Source organism: Chaetura pelagica, unplaced genomic scaffold (genome assembly GCF_000747805.2).
Source record: "Chaetura pelagica isolate M959 unplaced genomic scaffold, ChaPel_1.0 scaffold344, whole genome shotgun sequence".
In the NCBI taxonomy this organism is placed as follows: Eukaryota; Metazoa; Chordata; class Aves; order Apodiformes; family Apodidae; genus Chaetura; species Chaetura pelagica.
In genome coordinates, this window is record NW_009953098.1 from 12,644,946 (window position 1) to 12,672,434 (window position 27,489).

The following is a 27,489-nucleotide window of genomic DNA, read 5'->3' on the forward strand; positions in this document are numbered from 1 at the left end:
ATATGGATGACTGAGTAGGGAGTCTCCCTGGCAAAGTTGAAAATTGTCCTGAAAATGGTGATTTAATCACCAAGGTTTTCCAGCCAACACAGTGCCCTTATACACAGTCTTTCCTAGTGTTGAAAGTTCACACCTGAGCAAATTTTAGTCCAGATTTAAGCAAATGGAAATCTTGGCTATCTTATCCCAGATGATTAGACTTGATAGGATTATTCACCCAGGGATACTTTAGAGTACTGCTATAGTGGAACTTTGGGAAAGGTTCTTCTGCTGAAAATTTGTGAGCTGCTGATAGTTAGAAAATTATGTTCTCAGTGTTTGGAACATGAAATACCAGTTTTCACAGGGAATTATGAGACTGTGGGCTGACAACAGGAAAATAATTACTGCTACTTCACCTGTGCCAGAGTTCTGGAAAGCACGGTGGGTAGCTTGTGTTATCAAGGGAGAGACAGGTGTCCACAAAAGCTAACACTATTTCTGCAAGATATGGCAGTTATCTCTGTGACAAGTTCTCCATCCCCACCTCTCTCTTTCTTCAAGTGACCAACTTTCTTCTGTGGCTTTTTTACTTCACCAAATATTTTAATATGTATGAATGACTCATATTTTTGGAACACAGTAATTCTATTTTGCATTTTATCCTGTTCAGAGACCTAAAAAAGTGGGTAGGAAGAGACAGCATGATTCTCACCTCTGCCTCCTCTTAAATTTCATTTTAAACTTTCAGCAATCTGCAGTGTCAGTGATGAATGTTCATGACCTCACAAACACCATAAAATACCATCATGACTCTCAGGAAGCTTTAGCTTCAAACATACAGATGATAAGGAGTGCTCTAGGAATACCTTGCAGTGAAAGGTAACAATTCTTGAAGCAACCTGCAGCTCCATGGAGCAGAGCATTGTGTGCTGTTGGATTGCCACATCCCCTGGTGTTGGTAGGATCCACATCTAAGGACCCACATCTCTGCTAAGATGCCTCTTTACACAGAACTGATTTTACTGAGCAGCCTCCCTTGCTGACACAGCTTTTCACCTCTTACTTAAGAGAATGGCAGCTCCCCTGGAACATCTCATGAATTATGTATCTCTCTCGTGTCTGAGTCATACTCTGTTGTGGAGCTGTGCAGATGGCTGCCAGATCCCTCACTGGTAAAACAGGAGATTGTGTATTGCTTTGCTTCCTGGAGAGTCAAACAAAGCATGACTACAGTGGCAGGCAATCCTGAAATACTGTCAAATAGATTCTGCTGTGATGCAGTACATTTACTTCATCTCTCTGTTAACATGGGAAAGTATATGGGAAAATTTATGCCTGCTTGAAGCCATTTCATTCTGGCAGATTAGGAAAAAAAGGAAAAAAAACACTTTGATGATAATGTCTGGTGGATCTTGATTCGAGCCCAAGCAATCTTCAACCAAAAGTTCTGTTCTAATTACTAGACACAGAGATATATCTTTCCTAAAAAATTGGTTGTGGAGGTGCAACTGATATCAGTAGCTTTATGGTGCTGATGGCAGTTTACAGATAGCACAGAAAGACTCAAAACAATACGACATATATGCAATTATATGGAATATAAAATCCAAATTGATTTGTGCCTCCTTTCCTTATCACAACAGTCCATCAGCACATACTAAATGCACTGGAATAACTTGCTCTTTTCTGTGCCATCCCTCGCAGATAGTGACTGAAATACCTGAGGAATGCTTTTACAGCACAGTCATTTGGTTGGTTTTATGCAAGCTATTTGTAGAACTCTTTTCTGATATCCACCTGCTAAACAGAACCTTTCTGGAAATGAAGCTGAAAGGAATAATGTAAAAAAAACCCCTTTTTAATCTAAGATGTTTGAATGTTCTACATCTAAAGTCTGTAGAAAATAGGCGGGTTTTTCATTGCTTTTTCCCTCCTGTTTTCCCCTAAAATGTTTTTAGCTTTCAAAGAACAGTGACATGCAATGATAGGTTGATTGATCGTGTCTGTGTGTTGGTGTTTAAACATTACATCATGCTTTTTCCCTTATATTAAGCTTTAATATAAGGTGCAGGGAGGTTGAACTAGGTAATCTCCAGAGATTTGTTCCAATTCTGTGATTCTGTGGTCTTCCCTATTGTTTTAGGTTACAGTAGTAATTAATCTACCATTGTTTGTTACTAAGGGCCAAAGAGGGCAAGTGTGCAAAATTACTATTACTGCAACATAATGTCTGCCTCTAGCATGACTAGTGTTCTTATCTGGATCAAGTAAAAAATACATATTAAACCATTGAGCCTTTTTGTTTAACTGTGGAGCATTATTAGTTTTATTAAAAACATTTAAGAAATAGAGTGCCAGTGTTTGTTATAATATGAGTTATGAATAATCTTTGTTGCATCTCATTTTTATTCTGCCACTCTCATAGCACTTTCTGCACCCAGTCTTCCATCCTCCCGTTACTTACATCTCCTTTTATCCATTTCACTGCCCTCTTTTTTCTTCTACTTTCCCATTTTCATTTTTCTTTAGCCTATGCATGCTTCTGTAGTGGAATTAAAACAAGTACAAAGAAATTAGAGCCAACTTACATACTTCAAACATTTAATTTGTGTTCTCCAACTTTCCTCTTCATCCATTTGTTCTGTCTAGTCTAAGTGGAAGATATATGAGACCAGGAGTTCCTAACCATTCTGTTGCAGTCTGACTGACTTAATCATTAATAATGAAGTTTTTTCTACTTTATGAACTTGTATTTTATAGAAGCAAATACAATGTTTAACTATATTGTGTCCAGTAGTTAGTTATGCTGGCTGCCAGTGATGATACAAGATAGTCATTCTTGGTCTGATGAAAGAAGTGAAAGGCAATCTGCTTCAGAAGATCACTCAAACATTTGTGAGTCAATAGAATTGAAATTTGTCCTATTCCCCTTAGCACTGAGAGGAATGTTTTCTGTGCTGAGTATAGATGACCATTTCTTGATGACTTTATAGGTATGTGAGACAGTCTCACTGGCTTCATGATTATTTCCTGAATTATTCTCTGACTGCAGAAGTTGTGATCCAAATCCAATCCCCACCTGCTCTCTCCCTTCCATATTATCCCACCTCTGTCTCCATGCTGTATCTATTGTCCTGTCAGTACTGCAGAATATAGAGCTTATGCCTGAAGATTGGCAGATTGCTGTATTTTGGGTAAAATACTGCTACTCTTTCTCTTTATTATTGCCACACCCATTGTTGCTTGTCCGAAATTCACCCAGGAGTTGTGCTGACTAAACCTCAAGGATGGTGGGCTGAGCAGTGACTGATAGTCTCAGGAGACCAGCTCTTCATTCTTGATGGGACGGGTTTTTTTGAGGATGGATTTAGACCAAGTCCATCTGTTTATGACAGACTGTCCATCATGTTCCAGCATCTGCTATGAAAAAAACTCATAGTTGATTGGCTTAAAACTAGTGGAAGTAAGAAAAGTCTGAACACACAAAAACTTATTTGGTGGGTGAAATGTCAGAAGTAATTATACTGAGGGAAAGTTAAAATCCTCAACCAAACAAATAAACTTTCGAGCTAATGTAGCTATTAAAATGTATGTGTTTATGCCCAGATGAACAGCTGTCCAAAAGATTCAGTTAGATTTATGGATAGCATATGAATGTAGTGACAGCTGGTAATTCTGTTAAGCATACCAAACCTACAGGCCAAGGACATCACAACACCACTGTTTTTAAGGAAAGATTAGACAAATTCTTTTTAATACAGAAAAGGTGCATGTCCACAGGTGTGTGTGTGTACACGTGTGTGTGAGGTGAGCGAGTGCATCAGTGAGAGCACATTTGGGAGACGTACTCTTTAAATAGCTAAAGTGTTTTCAGAGCAGGGGCAAGACGGGTAGGTGAGGCACTACACAGAAAGCTTCTCCTAATGAATGAACAAAAAGTAGACAAGTAGGATGGTTTGCAGTAGGTGTTTGCCTTTGGCATGCTCAGGGCATATTTAAGACCCTTAAGGCCACATCAACTTAGGAAATACCATTACTTTGTTCTGTGGTCTTATGAACTAACTTGGCTTCTTGCAAAACTTCCACAGCTTTTGATCTCCTTTTTCTTTTTTTTCTTCCCTTTGTGTTCTGCCACAGTCAAAAAAGGGGCAGAATGGAAATGCATAAATGCATGGCTTTTGTGTGAACTGCATTTCTAATGACTTCCTTTTGTACTTGTATAAGTTGAAGCTGCTCTGACCAAGTTGTTCTTATTAAATCTAGCCCTCTGAGTCTGTATAAAGCCTGGAGTGAGTTCAAGAGGACTAACTTCCCAAATGTAAATGCAGTGTGAGGTGAACACCTGGAGTATGAATAATTTGAAGTGTCCATGAAGTCAGTATTGCGTGGTTTTTGCTGTTGACTCCTTGCTAGTTGGTTTCCTGAAAGACATGCTACAAAAGGCGGGTAACATCTACATGGCTGCATGCTTCAGGTCTCCCAGAAATAGCAATAACAATACAGATGGATGTATTAATCCTCTAAAGGAAAACAAAGAGGTAGTTTGACTACATATGTAAATCATCTGTTAAACTGACCAAATGAAGACTTTCTGATTGGCTTTTTGAAAGATGTGTGCCCATCATCTGAAGTAGTGTCAGTGCAGCACACAGGATTCTTCTAATACCAGGAACCAGTGTGTTTATCAGTTTACAGGTATTGAAAGATAGTAGTAGTCACTGAATTTAGTCTCAAGTCTGCTACTTTGATGGTCTTTTTAAAAACAACCAATACTTTTTAGTTTGTGGGGGGTTTATGGATATTTGCGAAGAACTTAAATCTGGATCAGTGACCTGACTCAATGCTCAAATTACAGGTAGCTCTTTCACCTAAATTTGAGAATGTTATTTCAATTAATTTCTAATTTAGCTGTTGCTGATAATCCATTTGGAAGAACAAAAGAAAGAATTCCACTCTGTTACTGTTTTGATACTTCATCAGATGTAACAGTGTTATGTCATGGAAACCACACATAATTGCATTTTCTCAGAGATTTCCCATCATTCCTTCTACCACAGACTTGAATGACTACATTTTTAGCTACAACAGGGTGAATAAATTAATATATATATATTAATATATATATATATATATCTTTAAAATAGAGATGTGATAGCCTGAAAAGATGAGACCTTGCGGTATTTGCACTTCTACAATTCCTTAACTTAAAATCCATCTGAAGGGGAAAATACCTTATTTTCTACTTGTAGTAAGTGTATGGAACTTGAATTATGTGTTTTTGTGGAATATAAGATGGTGAATCAAAAGGGCTAAGCATACATAATAATATATATATATTTATATATATATATATATCTTTAAAATAGGGATGTGATAGCCTGAAAAGATGAGACCTTGCGGTATTTGCACTTCTACAATTCCTTAACTTAAAATCCATCTGAAGGGGAAAATACCTTATTTTCTACTTGTAGTAAGTGTATGGAACTTGAATTATGTGTTTTTGTGGAATATAAGATGGTGAATCAAAAGGGCTAAGCATACATAAGGCCTGTTTCTCACTTAATGTTGAAGAATTGGTGTTTGACATTCCTTGGCTGCTTTGGCATTACTGTGATTCATCTCCACATATTAACATAACAGAACATGACTGATGTAACAGCCTGTGACATATCAAAACAACACTATCAGAGGCCAAGGAATTCAATTTTTAATATTGCTGCGAAGAGGCTATTAATTTTTTGAGAGTTTGTTTTCACTCTCAGACGTGCTGAATTTTTGTCATTTTGATCTGAATCCAAGTGAACTTCTGAGGTGTTACAAGCAGAATCTTTATTTTAAAAGCCAGAAAGTCCAGAGGCAAAGCCCTGAAACAAAATGAAGGGCTTGGGGTAAGGATTGCTGTTACTTAGAGGGCCAGCTCAGGCCTAAACTCTCCTTAACCTCTGAGGTTTTCATCGTTGATCTCTTTTAAGGTATGTTTTGCATGGTTTCATACAGTTTATTTTTCCTTGGTTGGTTATAGTCACAAAATTATTTTCTGATCCTGCTGGTTTTAGATATATTTAGAGGTACAAACATTGCCACACTGGGGAGCCGTGCTGATACTTTCTCTCCTGGGAGAGGATCCAAACCTGTTAAGTTCTAGTTAATATTTGGGCAAACGTGGATGTCAAGCTTGAGAAACTGAGCAGCAATGACCACTTCAGTTAAAAATAGCCAGGCCTGTTAATAATGAAATCTGACGAATGTGTTAAAACTGTAGCCGTCTTCTCTGCAGGAGATCCCACTGTTGACCAAAAGGCTGAGAGGCCAGAGAGAGCAACAGTAATTTTCTTCTATAGTTAGATAAAAGAAGAGCTGAAAATGTCAATAAATTTTTTGGGTCTTTTGTCTTCAAACATGAAGGTGAACAAATGTGATTCTGTTTTCTGCTCTGTGTGTACTTTCTCTAGAAATATAAGTATTCCCTGGAGAATTTCTAAAAAATTTCTTCAGCAGTGTACTAGAAGGCTAAAAGAGTTTAAGAAAACTATTTATTAGGCAAAGTTTGAGTATTTCTTTCTTCTTCATCTTTTAAAAAAATCTTGCTTTTGTTATTGTAATGTCATTTTTGCTATTGGTGATAACTCCAGAAATAGAACAAGTATTATCCTGGAGATTAGAGTTTTGTTTTTTTCTGTTGCTGAAATATTCTATCTTAGAATTTCAGCATATAAAATAGTAATCAGAGGGTATTGTGTTTTGTTTATTTATTTATAGCTATGATGAAAATAAAGCAAGAAAAAAAAAGAGCAATAAAAGAAAGCTAAAAAAATTAAATGCAAGCAGGAAAGGGCAAGAAACTATTAAACAGAAGGATGATGTGTCTGGTGCTCTGCTCAACTAGCTGACATATACTCGTTACAGAATACACTGTAGCAGTGTATCTCAGTGTATTTTTTGTCCCCAAATCAGCATAATTATAAACTCTTAGAAACAGATTAATTAAAAGTGATAATTTTAAACCATGCGAAGCCATTTCATCTCTTTAATACAGATTTCTATATAATGCTTTAATTTTGCTACTAGACACATCTACCAGATTTTCAAATACTGCTAACTAGTAGGATCTGGGTGGATCCTAAAATGATCATGGAGTTACACAGTTTGCTTGGATTCCAAGTAAGAAAGAGAACAGATCATTTCCATTTCAGTGTAAGCTGACATTTTGAAGAAAGTCTTTTGCAACTGTCTTCTGCCAAAGACCTGATACATAATCTACAACAGATGTAATTTGTGTGGGAGTACACAAATATAAAATTTTGGGTGAATTGTTTGTCATGTGATAAGGCTGACTGAAATATTCTGGACCTCAACTTCAGTCGTATGTATTGCAAAGACCTTCAGCATGTAATTTCTTTCATTGGCTCCAAAATCTATCCTTTTGGTCATTTTTAAATTTTCTTTCACCATCCATCTTGGATGGCTGTTCTGGAAAAGATATTTGCTACCTTTCTGGCTCGGAGTCTCTAGCCCCCTTGTGTGGGGCATGGCATCTTTGGTATATGTTCTCTATAAATCAATCATGTTGGATTTTTGCACATAATTTAACTTTGAAGTTATGGGTGTTATTTTTTGTCCTATCTTTGAAAGAATGGTATAGGAAAGTGCAAGATCTAAAGTAGATGGAAATCTACTACCTACTATTTATTGTGTTTTCACAGCTAATGTGTTTGCCTGGGAAATATAAGACAAATAGGCTCTCATATTAACATAATATACTTGTGCCTACTCAGTTCTGTGCACTGTCCTCATCTACCTGAAAGCTGTGAAGGAAAAAAGAAATCAGAAAACTATCAATGGTACATACTTATATCCCGAGGAGATCATCATTTGACCTTCCCACTACACAATGTGGGCCAAGAGCCCTCTGCAGTGCCTGCAGTAGGAAGCCTGTTACTTGCCCATAGCTTCCGTTTTATGTCCAGCATAACTATAAGGAAATATGCATGCATCTTTTACTGATTTTTAATTGGATTTTACATAGTTCAGTGTTTAATATTTGCATTTTAATGATCACAAAAGCTCTGACAAGCCTCCCTTATCAGAGATGTCAGTATATGCCCTTCCCTTTTACATGGTCCTGAAGAGTAGGATACACGTGGTAGAGGAAGGATTTGTTTTAATCATTTTGCTATAAAAAGTGACGTGACTTATTATAGGTATCCATGTCAATGGTAGTAATTAATGCTTTATAAGTAATACAATATTCCCACTATTACTTCCATAGCAGGCTATTAACCATTTCTTCAGGCATCTCTCTGAAGCGCTTTCTTGATCCTTAAGAAAATATAATTTTCATTTCATATATGTAATTCTTTAAAAAGCTAGATTTCTATTTTTTTTTCTGTCATTGCCAGAGAATCATTAGCAACTACTGCAAGATTTATATTCTTGGAAATCTCTACACTAGATCAGTCTTTAGCTACTGAGGATGATGCAGGGAAAAGAGAAAGTGTGTTTAGACAAGATGAATTACGTTTGTCTTTCCACTTAGTTTTGAAACATTTATGTGTATTCTTGTAACAATACATTAGAGAATTTGCATGTTAGCCAAACACCGAATCGTATTACAGATGATTTGACCTTAAACTATATTAAAACTAAGGTGTGAATGGCAGTAGGAGTATTGCACATATAATACTTCCTACTCTCAAATAAAATGAACTTTTAGCCTTTTTTTCTGTAAGATTTTTTCCCTAATTGCACTCCTGTGATTACCTTTGTACTTTACTGTATTTCACTGCAATATACAGTTATAAAGTATAAATGAGTTTCTGTGCCAGATCAGCTGAGACATCAGCCTAATCTAGAATTCCATTTGGTAGTAAAAAGTACCAGGTATTTTAAAGGAGACTACAAGAAATTCTTTAGTCAATAATAATGGCTCCCATTATCTTGAAAGTAAATTTCTTCCTCGAATATGTTGCTGATTCCATGGTATCCTGTATAATAATATACTTCATTTACAAACATTTTATTGGGGAAAAAGCACTATTAGAAAACCCATTGCTGTCGGAACTCAAAGTATTTTTGGTTTTGGTGGTTGTGCTGTGCTGTATGTTTTAGTGTTGCTGGGTTCTAGTAATGGAAATAATTCCAGAGCTTAATTTTGTACAATATAAAACAAAGACCTATTCTCACATTTAAAATGCATTCCTTTTTAGTTGCATTGTTTCTTTATTAGGTGTAAGAGACTAAATGAAATGCCTCAGCAGTTTGACCACAAAGGTCAGAAGCAGGGAGTAATGAAATGAAGGTGATCTGAGTGTTTGGGGAACAGAAGTAGAGAAGAGTTATGCTGAAAATACAAGATCTCACATGCTTTGAGTAAACTTGAATTAGCCAGTGGTTTGTTTCCTTTGAATGTTACTGAGACATGTGCTGAAGAAACACAGCCTGTAGGTCTGCAGCCTAAAGACCAACACAAGCACTGAGTGGCAACTGCTTTTGATCCCCAGTTCTTCTAGGAGCTCCAATGATTTTTCATGCTGCCCACAGGAGTGGAGGCCAGTCCCAGAAGGGCTAGGAGAAGACCCGCAAAGGCAACAAGGCAACCTGGGTAGTGTCCAAAGCTAGAATATTCGTGTTGGAATGCAAGAGAGAAAGTAACAGCAGTAAAAATCCTTTTCATCACCTTCTTTGTGGTTTTACTGCTGCAGTGAATGCTAGACAAGCTGAGCCCACTGTTCAGTGATTCCTGATAAAGGAAAAAAAGCTAAAAATATCATTCTGTGCCCCCTCTGTTTTTTGCAGTCTCAAGCATTTAAAAAAAGAAAAGCTCAAGTATTTCTCCTTTTTCCCACCTGTATTTATTAATTAATCAGAGCTACTACTGATTGTGCTACCAACTCAGCCACTCGTTCCCCAGGTTGCTGTGTGCCTCACACAGCTCTCAAGTAACAACACTCATTTATCTCAAAGTGGTATAACTGATATTTAAAGGTCAATATTGGCTCAAATCATCTGTGGGTTTGAGGGCTTAAAACCAATGTGCACAGAGACAGAAAGAAAAATGCTGGTCAGCTACTTACATCTAAATAATTGCAGTTATCAAAAGTGAAGACTTGTCTTTTGGGAACTGATATTTCCTTTCTTTCTACAGGCAAAAAGCATTGCCATATGAGAAGTAACTGTGATCTGGTATTTTGTTCTGAAAACCCTGATTTTTTTTTTTGTGGAGACTCTTTCTTACATTTGTTCACAATGAATGTGTCAAAAAGTTATATTATTTTTCTATATTGATGTTACAAATATGAAGCATCTTATATTTATGAGAGAAAAAAACCCAAAAGGCTCCAGAAAAAATATTAATTTTTAAAATGAAAATACTTGTTTTCTTTAAAATATTTTAAATGTAATAAGAGAGATTGTCAATGGGCAGCATAATTTTACTAAAAAAAACATGACCATACATCATAAGCTACAGCAAAACTTTCATCAGTATACTCAGTGTAGGGCATATGGAAAAACAGGGTTTTCCCTGTCCTAGTCATCATTGTTCTTAAGATGTAGACTACTCCTTTCCATTATTGCTGCCTGTATGCCTGCATAGTGTGTATTTCTGTATTCCGAGTTGTGCAGAATGTTTCAAATCCCATCCTGCAAGTTCAGTTGCAAAAAGACAAGACTTCAGTAGTATTCATTGTTCTTCTAAGTATGGCAAAATGACTTGAGTTTGCAGCTAGGAAGGTAAGGTTTATTGTGTAACTTCAAATTCCTAAAGCAGTCCTCTCTTTTCCAAGGAGCCAAGAGAGGAGAAAACCCAATGGATATATGTGTTGTGTGGTTATTCCCCTCAAGAGTGTAGCTGTGCACAGCCTGGTGAGTGTCTGCTGCATAAAGCCTGGAACCTCTGGTCAATAGTTAATTCATAAAGCATTAAGAGTATCGAGTGCCATGCATAGTGGCTTTCATGCAGGAATCTCAAAAATTCTGAAAGCCCTACATTCTCAGCCACCCCACAGAAGCAGGTATGGCAGAGATGAAGTGCTGGGTGTCCAAGGTCAAACAGATTCAATGTACCAGAAAGAAGATGGATTCTCCTCCATTTCCTTACTGGTACAAGTGTTCAGCTGCTACCAAGAAAAGCAGTATTTTCTGAGTTCTTCTCTTTTTTATAAAGTGATGTGAGATGATTTTTTACAAAGCCCTTTTGTTATGCAATCTGAAAACCAGAATTCATCAGTTTTCTTTGTAGCATTTGAGTGGCTTCGTTATCTCTTATGTATTCCACAGCTGAAGTCAATTAGAACCTTCCACTGACTTTTCCCTGTAACATGGCAGAGCTCATGACAAGAATTTTTATATATTTAGCCTAGAAAGGAAGGATTAGAGGCTTTTCACTCCCGTGTCTTCCAGTAAATGCTTCAAACCTTTGAAATGTAAATTCAGTTATTTCTTTTCTCAGGCTCTTGCACCTTATTTATCACAGGTATCTAGAATAGGGCCTTCGCCGTAGGAGCAAGCCAGTTGTCTCAGCCAGGCTGCAAAGCTATCAGTGATTATGGTCGCTGTTATGCCTGCTTGTAGGTGTGTGAGTGTCTCTCTCACCTGACAAGTTGGTCTGGATGACCATGGGACTTCCTTTTGGACACAGACTTTGGGGCTCCCCAGGGCCCGGAGTGCTTGATACTGTGCCTGACATCAAATATTTGAAATTAACTGTCAAGTATTTGTTAAATGTGTTATTCTGAGTGTGAGATAAGGGCTGATTTTCTTCAGGTTTTCAAACTGAAATTATCACAGGGAGCTCAGGAATGGTCAACTGTGTTAAGCTGGGATATATCTGATGACAGTACAGTGAAGGAAAAAGTTCCAGTTCCTGGTCTTGGATTGAACCTTCCCTTTTCATACAGGGATGTGTCTGACTCCACATGGCTTTAGGTGAAGAACTGCTTTATCAGATCAAGGGATAAGATATTGGAACAGGACAGCTGCTTGCCTGGTATGAATTAGCATAGCTCTGTGGGAGTCGACAGACATATGAAGGATTAAGAGCAGCTCAGGGCCTGGCCTGGCATCATTCTAAACATAATTTCTTAACATAAGCCTTAAAAATCTTTCTTTGACACAACGCCCAAGAAAATACTAGGTAACAGCACAAGTCTGGCAAAACTTGCTACCCACTAGGAAAATACCTTGCCCTTAGCAATGAGCTTTCTAAGCTTCCCCAAGCAGAATGATAAATAACGCTGGGAAAGCTGACTCTGTAGCAGGGATGAGTGTTGTGGACACGTGTTTTATGCATTTGACATTTATTTGGAAAAACAAAGGGACTTTTTTCCCCAATGAGTTTCATATTGACAGACTTGAAAACTGGAAATGTAAACATAACTGAGATCTAGTCTGATCTGTGTACCAGAGCTGATCAGTAGCTTGAGCATGTGCAGCTCAGTGTGCTTGAACTCTTTAAAAGGCCTTATCCTGTCCAGCATCTCATCCTGAGATGTCCTGAAGCCTCAGGGCAGAGCATGAGCTTTCTGGGCCTATGGGACTCAATATTCAAGTGTAAGTCCTTATTTTCCACATTCTTCTGTTTTTCAGAAAAGCCCAAAAATGTAGACAGACCTCAGGCAGTGACAGGAACATCTCCTGTACACATCCTACTTTGTTTACAAGAAACTCATTCAGGCAGATAACAAGTGCCACTCAGGTTTTCACATGCAATGAGCCAAGCTGCTTGCAAATAGCACAGCTCCTCACCAAAAGAATCCATGTTCTAGTGAAGTCTGAGCTTATTGCTTTTCTTCTTTCTAAGAGCTTGTTATTTTAAACCACCTTGTATATATTAGTGTATTTTTGACTATTTGTCAGCATTTACTGATTTACAGAGATACAGAACAGAGAAGCACATTACAACACTCAAGTGTTACTTGCCATTTGGACAGGTTTAGTGCATGATAAAATATAAGTTCTGGTGCTTCTGCCAGGAGTTCAAGATTAATTAGTTAAAGATGTAGCATAAATAATGTCCATTACCTATAATCTAATATTTGTACTATGCTCTATATGGAAAAAGACTACAATGATTTGGGCTAGGGAAAAGACAACTTCTGTGTTTCACATTTCAGTAGTACTGGAATTTTATATCAGAAGCTTTTGTGGGGCATCTGGGATCCAGCATTCTTCTGACATGCTTCCTTACAAAGTCCATAGAAATCCCCACTGCTGTAATACCTGGTAGTCTAAAAATGAAAGCAGGCAAAATATGGGCTAATGATGACACTAATAACCTGAGATAATTTATTCAATCTGACCAATACATAATTTTTTCAGATACAGGGGGCTGGCTATGGAATGAAAAAATATGTAATATAAAGGCAACAGTATTTCCCTCTGCAAGTATACATTGTATTTTTCTCTTTTTTTAAAGAAAGAATTTTTGTTATTTAAATCTGCTTGCCTAAACTATCTTTCTCTATGCTTATGAAGTGTTGAACACATTTTAATTACTACCACCATATAAGGAGTGACCTCTATTTTATGTGGGAGTAAAATTCTTTGTATAATCAAAGGAGAGTGTTCCCAGAATGTCAAGCTTTTTCCCTTCTTCCTGTTTTTCCTGCTTTTAATTTAAATTATGAAAGATAAATTTTTGTTTTATCTCTGCAGCAGGGGAAGCAAGTGAAGGGAGCAGTTTCCTTTTTTGTGTCAGTTTTCCTCAGCTTATTTGGGTTTGGTTGCTAATATGTAATTTGCTCTCTCTGATGATGTAATTGATGATTACAGTGTCTGCCTCCCTTACTTTGTTTGAGGATCAGAGTTCTCTACTTCAAAAAGACACACATGAGAATCAGGTGCTGTTATATTTGTTATTTAGTAAAGACAGGCCGTTTTAATAAAGACATAACTTTGTTATTCTGACTTCAGCAGTTTGGAGTTCAGCATGCCCAAACTGCAGCATGTTCCAGTAATATTATTGATTTGAATTGCATTATAGAAATGTGACACTAATTATTGATCAGGTTATCTCTGAACATAATTTTATTATATGAAATTGGTCTTCAGTAAATTTAAAATTATGCAGTGTTGTGTGTTTATTTGTTGTTTTCCTTTTTTTATTTGAATGTATGAAAAGAGAGGTGTAAGTAAAACTGGGTGAAAATCTCTTTGATTACTGGCTTTTTTTCTTTGAAATTATTTGTTTTAAAAGTTTATTTTTAAAGTGTCTGCTGAACATAGCCATACTGAGTAAACAGGGATTTATGTGTTTTTTCTCTAATACATAAGCAGGGGGTTCTGATCCAACATATTTAAAGGTCAGATACTCATCTGGTGTAAATTGATGTAGCTCGATGAGCATCAGATGTGGATCTGGCTTGTTTCCTCTCTTTGTAATTGGTATTTGCCTAGAAGACTCCTACATCACCTCAAATTGGAAGACTAATTTAAATAATTGGAGCAGAAATGAGAGATCTGATAGCAGGGGGTTTCAGCAATGTATCGGAAGTGTAACATTTCTTTTACTGCAGAAAAAAAGAGGCCAAGAACACTTCACTTTATTTATGAAACCAGCTATGCTGATAAATATGCTAGTATTTACTCACTGGAAGCTAGAAACACGCCACCACTTAGATAAATGAATGTCTGTCCAGTGTTAACCAGTGAGCAGTGACTACTGGTTTTGAGGAGTGGGAAGATGTCTTCTGCTTTCTATTTCCAGAGTGGAAAAGAAGCTTTAGCACATCTGGAATGTCTTTCTCCTTTCCTTTTTAAAAGAAAAGGAAGCTTTTGTATTATGTACACATAAGTCCCAAGCATCAAAGATTCTTTGTAGTTTTTTTCTTTCAGGTATTTTGGAGACGAAAGCTAGTGCAGATAATAGTGTGATAATTCTTGAAACTAAAGCAGATGATACCAGGATGATCCTCAACAGAGTCAGCTTCTGAGGTTTAGAGGTTTGCCTCTAGTTTGCTCTTGCTGTGCAGCTTAAGTTGTAACAACATAATACCTTCAGAAAGTTTGCTTTAGGGGAAGATAAGTGTATGCTGAAATAGCCGGCTGATTCATGTGTAGGAGTAGTGTGTGGGAGGAGCTGGGCTGTGAGTTCTGCTCAGTCTAATTCTAAATACTTAATTAAAGTCTCCCGAATTTAAAGCTGAAGTTTTAAAGATAAACATGTCAAAGAATGAGAGGATCTTTTCTTTCTAGGAGATACTTTTGTGAACTGTCTTGCCTGTAAGGAAACAGCAATTTGGTAAGATTTTGTTTAGCATAAATTAGATAGGGCTTTTGGTTGTCTATTGTTTCCTCAGAAGCCTCAAAACATTTGATATTCTTATTCTTCCACCAGGCTTTTCTTGCATTTTTAGTAATTATGTGACTACCATTTGGAATCAAGTACTAGATAAATAGTTGTTATTCTGTCTTAAGTAAGCAGTTCCTGATCTTTTCAGACCATCTGGAGCATAATTTTCTAATGAAAATTCTGTATTTAGATGATGGACATTAGCTGTGGCATTAACTTTCAGCATACAGTCTCAGAAAGGGAAGAGGAGATATGGTCTTCTGATAAGAAACTCTCTGCACATAATAGAGAAATGGACTCAGCTCAGTGGGCAGGATCTAGGAGATGAAGTTTCTTCATGTTTGCCATTTCTATCATTTTTTCATTGGTAACTGATGGTGTAATAATAAAAAAAAAATCACTTAAAACTCTGTTGCTACCAGCAAAAAGCATATTTAAAGGGACAGTTGTATTAGCTGTTACACTCTCTTAACACCTTGGTGTTGCTTCTGCCTTGTACTCTTCATTAATCACATCCTCTGACTCTTGTGTCATTTGCAGATAAATGCCCATCCTGGAACTTGATTCTGCTTCTGGCAGGCAAGTCAGTTCCTTCTGTTCAATAATGAAGACACAGGGTGTTCAGTGAAGAAAGATTGCATGTACCCTAACCAGTTAGGCCAAAAGAAGGCCCTTATCTGACTGGTCATGTCTAGCAAAGTATCACTGTAGATACAGTGATGACAAAGCAAAAGCTCACCCACCTTAGTTTTGCAACATCTCTTGAGAAATTTGCTTATTCCTGGAAAGTGTCCTGCATGAGACATTAGGCATCTTGTTAATGTTACTTTGAATAGAGAAAGGGATTAAAAATTAAGATGAGAATGAAACTATAGTTGCCAGGAGTAAAGAGAACATTTCTGTATTTGCACCCTATCACAAAAAGGCAGTGATTAATCTGCTTTTCCAGCTTTTCCCAGCTGCCTGGTGCATGCTATGGGGTTTTACATTCAAGAATATGATGAGATGTTAATGAGTTTACAGCTTTTGGGAAACAAAAATGTTTCTAGGTGCCCAGAACATCTATCATTTCCAGTCTACTAAAGAACAGTGGAATTGCCCTGTCCCATTTGCAGTGCTAATTTACTGTAGGTTTCTTAGAGAGAAGAAATGTCATTAGATGACATACAATTTCTGCAATTAGCTGGTTAAGCAGCATTTCTTTTTTAAAGTAGCATAAAAATGACATGTTCAGGAACAGCACATTAGATTTTCTTCTAAGTGGCTACTCCAGGGAATAGTATTTGTGCTAGAATATAAAGGTCAATGGTAATTGAAGAATGTCAATAATGGCCAGAGCCACTACAAAAATTTATATAAATCTGTTAGACCATTTTATATGTTCTTTCTTCAGTAATATCAAAGGAGGTGATAGGCCCATAAGTCACATTCTGTAAGTAGGAAAGTACTCAACCTATCCTTCAAATACTGGGCTTGCAGAAAGAAACACGTTAAATTACGACATTGATCCTTTGGCATATATCTTTTTAATTAGTGGTTCTAATGGGTGGAGTCAGGTAGCAACCAAAAGCTTCTCACCATGCCTTTATTTGTGATCTAGGGAACAGTATGGATGAATAAAATGTTGAAGTATGGCCTTAGGAGAGTATAATTTTGATACATACAAAGCTTATCTACCAGCCTGTGTTATCTACAACTGCTCAGTGGGTAGAGGTAGGGTGGGAAGGGTGGAAAAGTGGAAAACAAATAATTCTTTCCCTCTTGCTGGAAGTGTGTTTCTGTCTAATGTCGCAGCATCTGTCATGATTGGTTGCATTGAGCCCGGCACCTAAAGTACATGCACAACTGTCAGCATAGCACTACTGGAATGCACATTTGGAGTATCAAAGCTTCAGTAAATTTCTTAAAATATGAGAAAAAATCTGATTTCATCTAGAGAGAACCCCAACTGAGAATAAAATATTTAATTTCTCAGTTTTAAATGCAGCAATAAATTAGAACAGTACTCACAGTTTGTTGTTTTACATGGCTTTCCCTTACAAACTAGTTTGCTTTCTTTCATACTGTTTGGAGATGATGGTCTCATTTCTCCATTCTTTTAAAAAATAAATGCAAAAGGTGCTTTTTCCAAGGGAAGAATTTTTCCAGGATTTGAGCAGGATCAAGCAGGATTTTGTGATCTGGGAGGCTGTAGGTTTCATTGGAGAAGAAGGTGGAAGTGGTGAGAACAGATGAAAAGCAAGGTACCAGGTGTTTTTCCTCAAGCTACATGACATATGCCTTGTTTTGGTTTGGTGTTGAAAGTCTAATTTAGAAGACTTTTTGTTTCTGTTTTACTGCATTTGCTTTACTTTCTACATATATATTTGAATGTTTCTACTAATTTCTGTATCACATTGTACCATGTCTGCAAATTCCTGTCAGGGCTATGTGTTGATACAAGATGTGTCTTCTGTGTTAATTGCATTCATAAACATAACACTGTCTTGCATCCTATTTTCTTTCTGTTTTGCTTTTCAATAACACACAAATATATGATTGACATTTTTATTCATTTTAGGTGGACTGAATAGATTTAGAAACATTCAGGTACAAGCTGCTAGTACAGTTGGTGTTTTCCTTTCCAAGAAGCTGTTCTCAAAATCTAAATAAGAAGTGCTTTCACATAGTGTGGAGATTGGCTCTACTGACTACTAGCTGTGGTGTTACTCTCCTGAAGTGCCTTGACAATGACATTATGCCAGTACTGTTCCTCACACCTGGAGGCATTTGTCAGAGACTGTTACCAATTAATTTGCATTGTGGCTTTCAGGGGTATTTAAACACGGCATAGCAGAGGTACACATGAATTAGTGTAGGTTTCAAATGCTTTGCTTTAATTTTTTTGTTTGTTTTGTAGTTTTTTTCTCTTAAAAAGCCAGTTACCACTTCAGATTTAGAGCAACTACTGTCCTGATCCTTAAATATACAATTGATCCAAGAGCTGTGGAGCCAGGGTGCTTTTGATAAATCAACTGATGGGCAAAGAGTTTGCTGATGGCATTAGAAGTCTGCACAAGATGACATAGAACAAGACAGAGCTGATGTAAATTGATACCTCTGCAGTGGAAAAAGTAACTCAGAAGAAAATTATTGTCTCTGTAGTGAAAGTATAGCTGAAGAAAACATAATTAGCTGTATTGCACCATTTGGAAATCAGTCTTGGAATGTTCCATAATGTAAGGATATGAAGCTATGTCAGTGTGGTGCCCTGTAGAAATTACTGAGCTAGATCTGAACAAGGCAGTGCCTGGATCTGCAGTGATACACGCTCAAGAATCAAAGTGGAACCAAAGTTACTGTGGCATCGTGAGGTTGTTTTTTTAGCTTGATAAGAAAATAACACAAAAATAGCTGAGGTATTTCTGTATTTCTGAGCTATGCTTCTGAGGCTACACTTGAAGTTCAAGCATCCACAAAATCTTTCAGTGATACATGTTCCTTTACCAGTTTTGTATGAGAAGATGCTATGATTGTGAGCACAAATCAGACTTGTTTTTAAGCAACAATCACATTTTAGTTTGGGAGAAAAATGATGTATAAATGGCCCATGGTGGGCATATGTGCATGTTCTGCACACACCAAGTAATTCTGGCACTTGTGCATGTGTTGTACTTTCTATGGAAGTGAAAGTTAGTTGACTGGCTTATTAGAAGTGTTAGACTTCCTCCATGTGCACAAATAAGCCATATATATTATGCTTGGTGGATGTGTTCAACACTTCCCACTTGGGTCCGTGCTACTATGTTGGGTTTGTGCCAGTTCAGACATCTATACCAGGCTTTGCTTCTTGATACAAAAACATCTTGTTAAGAGTTTTCTGTGCCCATCAGTGAGACACAGAGATAAAAGAACTTGCACTAAAGGGGTTCTGTGATTTATCTGTACGCAGGCAGTAAATGCAGGTTTTGTGTAGATAAAATACTTTAGCTGTGTGCAGAGAGGTCCATCAACAAGCTGAACAGTCAGAAACCCATGATAACAGTGGAAATCTTGTACCTGTGGTAACTTTAACTGGTTTAATAATTCAAGTTCCAGTAGTAAGCATTTAAGTAATGTATTTTATCCAGGTGTGCCCTAAGGTGATTTGTAACATGTATTTCTAACTCAGTGGGAAAGCTTATAATTAAAAAAAAAAAACAACATCCTGCCCATCTGAACTGGAATAACTGATTTTTAAGCCAGGACTGAATATAATTGTATATGTATGAATGTCAGGAATGTTCAATTTACCAGCTGTTCTAGTAGGCACTGAATAAGACAAGAAGAGTATTGAATCAAAACTTTAGAATCTGTTCTCACATTTTAGACAGGTTTGACACAGTGGCAGAAATATGAAAATATTCAGGCTGGACAAGTTGGAAACAAAAGTGCTACAAAGAAAAAAAAACAAACAACAGCAAACAAAATAAAAAAGCAATAAACAAAAGGCTCCAAAATTCTCCAAAGCAGTAGACATTAGAGAATCCCAACAGACAAGAGATGCAAGGATTCAGTCTTTCTCAGTTTTACTGTTCACAGAAGTACTGTTTTTTGAAAGTCTCCATCAGTAAGTATTTGTCAAAAGTCAGCACAAGAAAGCCTTTTTATCCACTTAGTTTTGAGTCTGAAATATAATAGACTGAGATAATCAAAGGTTCCAAAAATGACAAAAAAAAGATTCATGGTAAAAGTTCTTGTGTTCCTCTTACAGCTAGAGTGGTAGTGAAACTATCATAGAATATAATCCAAGGAAAGCTCTGCTGGACCAGTTCATTTTGGCAGCTACATCTGGAAGGATTCCAGAGCAGCTCATCTTTTATTCAAAGAAAATTTGTAAAGGGATTTGACTTGGCATAGTGTCTCATCTATAGAACAATGAAAGCAAAAAAGTAAATAAATATAAATGCAACAATAAAAGCATGTCAAAACACTAAGCCACACTGAAAAAACTGCATAAAATTGACAAAGAGAATGGAAGATGAAATAATAGAGAAAATAATAGAAAAAACAGTAGAATAAGTGAAATTAAAAGAAAGCAGGAAATTACATGTCAGAAAAAGAAGTGCAGTAGAAGGAGAAAACAGAAGAAATCATGTGGAGAGGGCAAATAAAGCAGAACAATATCGAAAATCAATTTAACAGTGAAAAATCTGTGATTTGTTGGGGAGTTGTTTCCCTGAAAAGAATTAAAAACATTAAATTATCTGTTGTTTGAGGTCTAAACTGAAACTGCTTTGTTTTATTGAGGTATCGTTTTTTTTTTCCTTAGACAGCAAGGAAAATACAAAGGTAATTCTACTGCTTAATAACTAATGTAAGTTAAAACTGAGATGGTTAAAATAGCCAGTGAAATCTTGGCTGATTTTTACAGTTTATGCCTTTTAAATAATGGAAATTAAACATTAAAAACAGAGATGTCTATTATTTTTGGTACTTTTATCTTAATGCAAGCCATTAGTCTCTTTTCTGTGTGTTATTAAAGTATTTTAAATTAGGTGAAAATTAAAGAATGAACTTATAAATGAGCAAAATATGAAGATCCACTTGAGTATCATAAACGTGAAACGTTATTGTCTGAATTCTAGACGTTTTATCTTTATCTTTTGCTACTTAATTGCTCTCTCTTGTCCCTCTCTTTCAATAGAGTTGGACATTGCTAGCTGCAGAATTAAATGCAGCTTAGCATGGTGCCAAGAAGAGCCTTGGCCAAGGGAGCATAAACCTAAGCACAGGTAATTTAACCTGTATGTAGGTGGGTTTTGCAGCTTACTCTGAGCTCTCAGTATCCTGGCCAAGCTCCTGGAACACAGTACACAGCCACTGAACTGGCATTGTTTGCTCCAGAACTGAACTTGGAGCTGACTGGTTTGAGCAATATTTGGGAAATTATGGCTACTGGGAAGTAGAAAGGTAAGTCAGCCTGTTATCATGGGTTTTCAGCACTTTGCTGTTCTCACCTAAGAATTCTAAAATAGTGCATTCCAGTTGACTAAAATAGTGTGTTCCAATGCCAGCTCATTTGGAAAAGGCCGCTTTCTCTCTGCCAACACCTGCTCTTGCAGGTCCAACAGGGGTAAACTCTTTTTTCGGAAACCTAAGCTCATTTCAACTTGCAGGGAGGCCTCAGCAGAGAAGGTTCCCCAAACCATCGAAACTCCTGCACTAGCAGAAGTGTAGGATCAGAAAACACTTGCTTAGGGTTGTAACTAAAGCATGTTTTTTCTAAAAATCATCAGAACAGAGGTTGTGAAAACTTTCAGATTGGGTCTAAGAAATTTGCCTGCACTGGGCAGCTAGTTTGAGGAAAAAGAAATAAGGAGTTTCCAATGAAACCAAAGTTACTGTATTTAAAAACAAGAACATGAGAAGAGAGAGAAGTTATTAATACTTTCCAGTATTATGTGTTTCACTGCATTTATTTTCACAGTTAAAGGCTTCCTGAAGATATCTTATGGCTGTACAATATTATTTCCTGACTTTGGTTTCTGTTCTTGTGGTACAGTATAAATTTGGATTGCCCTTCAGCAACAGGTGAAGCTGCAGCTTCCCTTTATTCTGAATCAAACACTTGTCACAGGCAATGACAAAAATGCTGCACTTTCCTTGAGGTGGAGAAGAAGCCCTCATTTGATGATCTCATTTGAGCATGATTTCCATTCACATCCAGAGATCTTAATTTCTGTGCTGTGCTGCAGCATTGTGCTCCTGCTGTTACACTTAACAACTGTTTATGGAGTCGTATGAATTGGATCAACAAATTCATCTGGATTAAAACAAAACAAATAAACCCCCTGCAAAATAGGTGGAAGGCGAGCACTTGTAACTGGGTGTTGCTTCTGAAATTCCTCTATTTTCAGCCATGCCTTGAACTCTAGTGTTTTTCATGTTTTTCTTGGGCTTCTAGTTCTTTCAGTGCTGGGGTGGCATCCATTATAATTCTTTTGGGCAGCATATTGTGAAAATCTTTGGACCTTCACGAGATTCCTAATCTTCACATACATCTTCCCCTGGTGGCCCATGGATCTACTCCTGTTCTTTCTTTAGCAGACACATAAGGCAGCTTCTCTCCCCCACCTAAACACCCCACTGCTGTTTTGTATATCCCGCTACTGCTTAAGTGATGCTTCCACTGTTAAGAATTATCATTTAGTCATTTGATTAATAACTGATGGTTTTTTTTGTGGAGAATATGTTATTGAAAGCTGTTAATATGTGGACTTAATAATTACACTTCTAACCACTAAACACTGTGTGGAAAAAGTAAGGTTATATATAGATAAAGAAAAAGAATGCAAATATCTTCAAGTTATACTTCAGTTTCTTAGCACTGGAGAGCATCTTTTGAATCTCAGCTAGTGATCTTCAGAAAACCAGGACTCTTGTGTGGCTTGTTTTGCCATCTGCTCTTTTGAATCTGGTAGCTGTCTTTTCAAGTACAGGTAGTGTTTCTGGTTATGAGCGTGGCTTGGACCATAAGACCTCAATTGTCACACCCATAGCCATACTGGATTTGAAAACTATTAATCACTTAGAGTTGGAGGAATCCATAACACTCAGTCCAACAGCCCTGCCATAGATTCTCTTTTTTCATATTAAACTCACTTAATAGTGACAGCCATAAATAACTATCAACCAAAGATAGTCACTACAGTGTAAGTCTTAAACTTCTGGGCAGACATATATGAAGGATTTATGAAGTCAGATAGAGAGGCACAAGTATAAGAGACTTGCAGTCTGACAAATCACCTGAGATTTGTGAGTTGGGCTCTTAATGAATTAAAGGAAAATTCAGAAAGCTGCTGAAACTATATTCTGCCTGCTTTGATCCCTTCCCACTATTAAAATTAGACTAATGCTTTGTCTAAGTTCTGCTGAATGTTCGATATAGACATTTATAGGCTGCACAGAATATGTGAACAATAAACAACTTCATTAATAATTACATAAAAATTATTCCCATGTAAGCAGATTCTTCCCATCCCCACTCATTCCGGTTATTGGGAACAATGCAGCCCTCCATTTGCTAAACAAAAATAGCTACTTATTATGGCAGAAACAAGATGCAGATTGCATTAGGATGGCATTTCATCTTATCTGTTAGAGCTTCTGGGATTATTCTTTCCTTCTCCAATTTCAAAAGGAATTCATTAGGCTGTGATGTAAAGCAGAAGAGCAGCTCCCTTTATAAAATTATTACGCTGCTTTACAATTAAAATTGCCAGTTTTTGTTCTGTTGCTGTAGTTTATATGCGAGAAGAAAAACTGAATGCTACTTAGAATTACTGTAAAGTACATGCTTATTCTCCAGGAGAGTATCTTCCATTTTCCTATGAAGCACTGATGTTGTTCTAGTGTGTATTATTAATCACATATTTTATTTATCTCAGAGTACTAGAAGCTCCCAGTTGGGACCGAGTCCTACTGTGTGATTGTAGCACACACATGTAGTAATAAAAGGATAAAAGGGATCCTGCTTCAATCTGTACAGAAGGTTACAACCAGCACAGCTAAAGGCCTCCTTTCTGCAGGCCTTGTGAGGCCACAGCTTCGTTCACATTTTGTTAACAACATTCTTTCACTGTCACAAAGTCCACATGGAGCAATTGCTGCATCCAGCTAAATCCGTGGCAATGGATTTTGTTAGAAAAAAATTGGGAGAATCTTATTGTCATGTAGCAATTTGTTTGGCATTGCAGCCTGCTTTATAGGCAGTGTTCCTCTTGTATTGATTCTTGGTGGCTTAATTTATTGAATCGTATCAGAGGAGATCCAAGAGGGAAGTTCAGTAATTGCTTTCTGCCTCATGAAGCTTTCATCATAAATGGGACTCTCCTATGTTTCACAGTTTGCACTGGATGGAGCAGCTGAAGGTGCTAGGAAGAAGATGTTGATTGAGGTAGTTACAAAATGTTGATCGTAGGTAGCACACATTTTCATTAATCTAACCAAAAAAGAACAACACTGTGCTTCCTAATGCCTGGGTTGTGAAGAAAAGCTTCCTAAGGCTGGATCTGGGTGGATGGTAGATGATATTGGTAGTTAAAAGTATCAGCAGGTTAAATGTGTACTTCTTGTTCTTCAGGATAGGGCATTAGTAATGAAAATATGAGGTAACTGATGTTAAACTAAATAAATAATGAAAAAAACTGAGGACTGTTAGTTATCTAAAAAGTTTCCAATTGGAAAACCTCTGGATTACTTGACAGACTGTGTATCAAGATTTAATAAATGGTGTGTAAAGGAAAATTAATATATATCATATGGGCATATAACCTAGAAACTTGGTATCTGAGAATCATTCTTGATACTAAACATGATGTGATAGTGAAAGGGATTAATTTCATGAGGAATATCATGAAAGAGCAAAGCATGCCAAGTGAAAAGCTGAAGGCTGGCCTCAGTTCAGTTACTTGGTCTTGTTTTCTGTTCAGTGTTTCATTTAGGCTGTTGGCAAGAGAGGTAACAATACCTAGGATGCATTGCAGAAAAAGATTGCATATGCTAAGTTCTTCATCTAGTACAGCCTCTAGGATGAACACATACCACACACTGATGATAGGCAACAGATGCTACATGTTAATTCAGGATTAATTAAGTGATGACATTGAGGTGATTAAAACTACATTATATTCTGATGACCCCTTGTTACACAAACAAACAAAAATCCCTGAAGGTCTAAGATGTGAAAACTTCAAATGTTAGTAACATCTGAATTTTACCAACTATTTCAGTCAAGGATTATTTTTTGGTTTTATAACAAGTGTGTGTAGTAATAGCAATAAATACCTGCAGTCTCTATTAGTCATGTGAAACATGGCTGTAAAGAACAAACACATCACTGGGTTTGGAAATGTGCTTCATTAATCTTAACAAACTTAAAAGTGATGAAGGGGAAAATCTGTCACACCTCTTTACAATTAAATTTAACTGCATGTGAATATTATTGACTGCTACACTTGAGCACATACGTCCTCTCTGCAGGAAACAAACAACAAGGATAATACCTATATAATTTTTCTATACTGTTTTGACAATCTGTCTGACCTGTAATCAGACAAAGACCATTTATAGGAAGAAAAGTGCAGTTAGTTTCTAGCCTCATTAATCCTAAGCTTGTCTAATGAGAGGTCCAATGTGGGTTTGAACTGATACAGATTTTTATTTCCTGAGAGCTGGACTAAATTCAGTCTACTCACTTTCCCAGGTAAGTGATTTGCTGCTAGATGGCAATGATTTAAAATCAGTGTTATACTGAGTAATATTTGCAGTTTAGTCCAGAAGAAATTCTTCTACTTTTTCAATATCCAGTCTTTTCCACAACATTGAAAAAAAGAAGAAAAGAAAAAGAAAACAAAAGTTATTCTAAAATGATGAGCATAAGCACATCATTGCTTTGGTGGAACATATAAAATAAAAATTGGTACCACCTGGCTCTCTATTTGCCCTGCAGAAATTACATGCATGTATTGACTTGTTTGTTCAATGTTATATATTGCTCTTGGCAACATACACTTTTTTGTTTTCTTTGGTTTCTTTGGGCAGGTTGGCATTTAAAAAAAAAAAAAAAAAAAAAAAAAAGGTTTAATAACTGTCTGATACTGCTCTTTGTTCTTTTATGAATCAGATAACTTGCATGAAGAGATAGATGGCTAACCTCTCATAAATCACAGCTGTGCATGCAGATGTATATTACACACCTGACACACATGTGCTTTTCCATATGTTATTATAATCTCAAGTAGTTCTGCTATTATACTTTTTGTTTCGTCATTAATGAGAGCCTTCATTTAAAATGGTAACAAACTATGAGCTGTGAATTCTCACGGAAGATTGTATCCTACAGCAGTTACTGTTTTAAGATTAAACCCCTTCAGGTGACTGTGATAGGCTTTTAGCAGGATACTGGTCTATATGGTCTGTATTCCTGAGCAATCTTAACATTTACAATAAATCATAATAGTTTTGTTTTGATTTTTTTTTCCCAGCCTATTTTGAGAGAGATAAAGAGAAACTTGGCAGGTTTCTGCTACTGACATACAAGTTTTGCTCTTAAAATGTAAATTGCGCTATGACTTTGAAAGACCTGATTGTATATGCATCCTATACCATTTATTACATGAGGTATTATGCAACATTGTAGCTGAGTTTTTGAACAAAGCATAGGAAGGTATTATCACAATGATCTGGTAAGGATTAGATATTTTAGATCTGATGAGAAGAAGGCAAGAGGAAAAACCCCAAAATTAATGCCATCTGCTCCTACAAACTGAGTAGAGATGTGTTATCTTGGTAGTGTCCTGGTTTGATCCTGGATGAAGCCAATTTTATTTTTACTGTTGTTTTTTGTTTGCTTGTTTGTTTTTTCCCTTCAGTGAACTCTTTTAAGCAGCAAGTTTTCCAGCCAGGGACTGATAACACTGGAGTGTTTATAGATACTGCTGGGACACCAAAGACACTTTGCTCTACTTGTCAGATTTACTGCTTTTTGGGCACTACAGGAGCAGAAGAGTCATATCTACAACCCCCCCATAGGGAGGAGCTGACTAGACAGATGGCATAATTGGTGAACCAGAGTATTCCAAAGTCTTCCATACATATATACACATAGTACAGAAGTCATGAATGGCCCTTCCTCCTTCTTCCTCTTCCTTCATCCATGGCCAGTGTCTGGGGAGGACTCCATCTATCCATCCCTGTTGATCCCCATGCCCATGCGTTCCTGACTCTCATCACTCCCCCCTCAGCTCCTGTCTGCCCTGCCTCTCTCTCCGGCAGCTCCGGGACATTTCAGAACTGCTCCCAGCTCAGGAGATGCTGTGGGAGTTGCTGGGGATGTGGGAAGACAAAAGGGTTTTGCACATTCCTGAACACATTTGCATATATATTGTACATATTATACTTTATCATTGGTATTTAATTAAAGCTGCCTAGTTTAGTTTTCAATTCCAGAAGCCTCTCTCCTTATTCTCTCTCTCCTTCCCACCTGGGTGGGAGGGGGAGAGAATTAAGAGCATTATTGTCATTGGTTTAATTGCTGGTCCTGAGTCAAACCGTGACGGGGAGTGTTCGAGTTTATTTCAGTTCAGGAAGGATGGGATCTAGAATCTGTCATTACAGCTGGGATCATGTAATTCCCTGGAGAAGGAATTGGAACAGGACCTTTACAATCACCAGATTTGTAAGGGGGTGATAGGGTC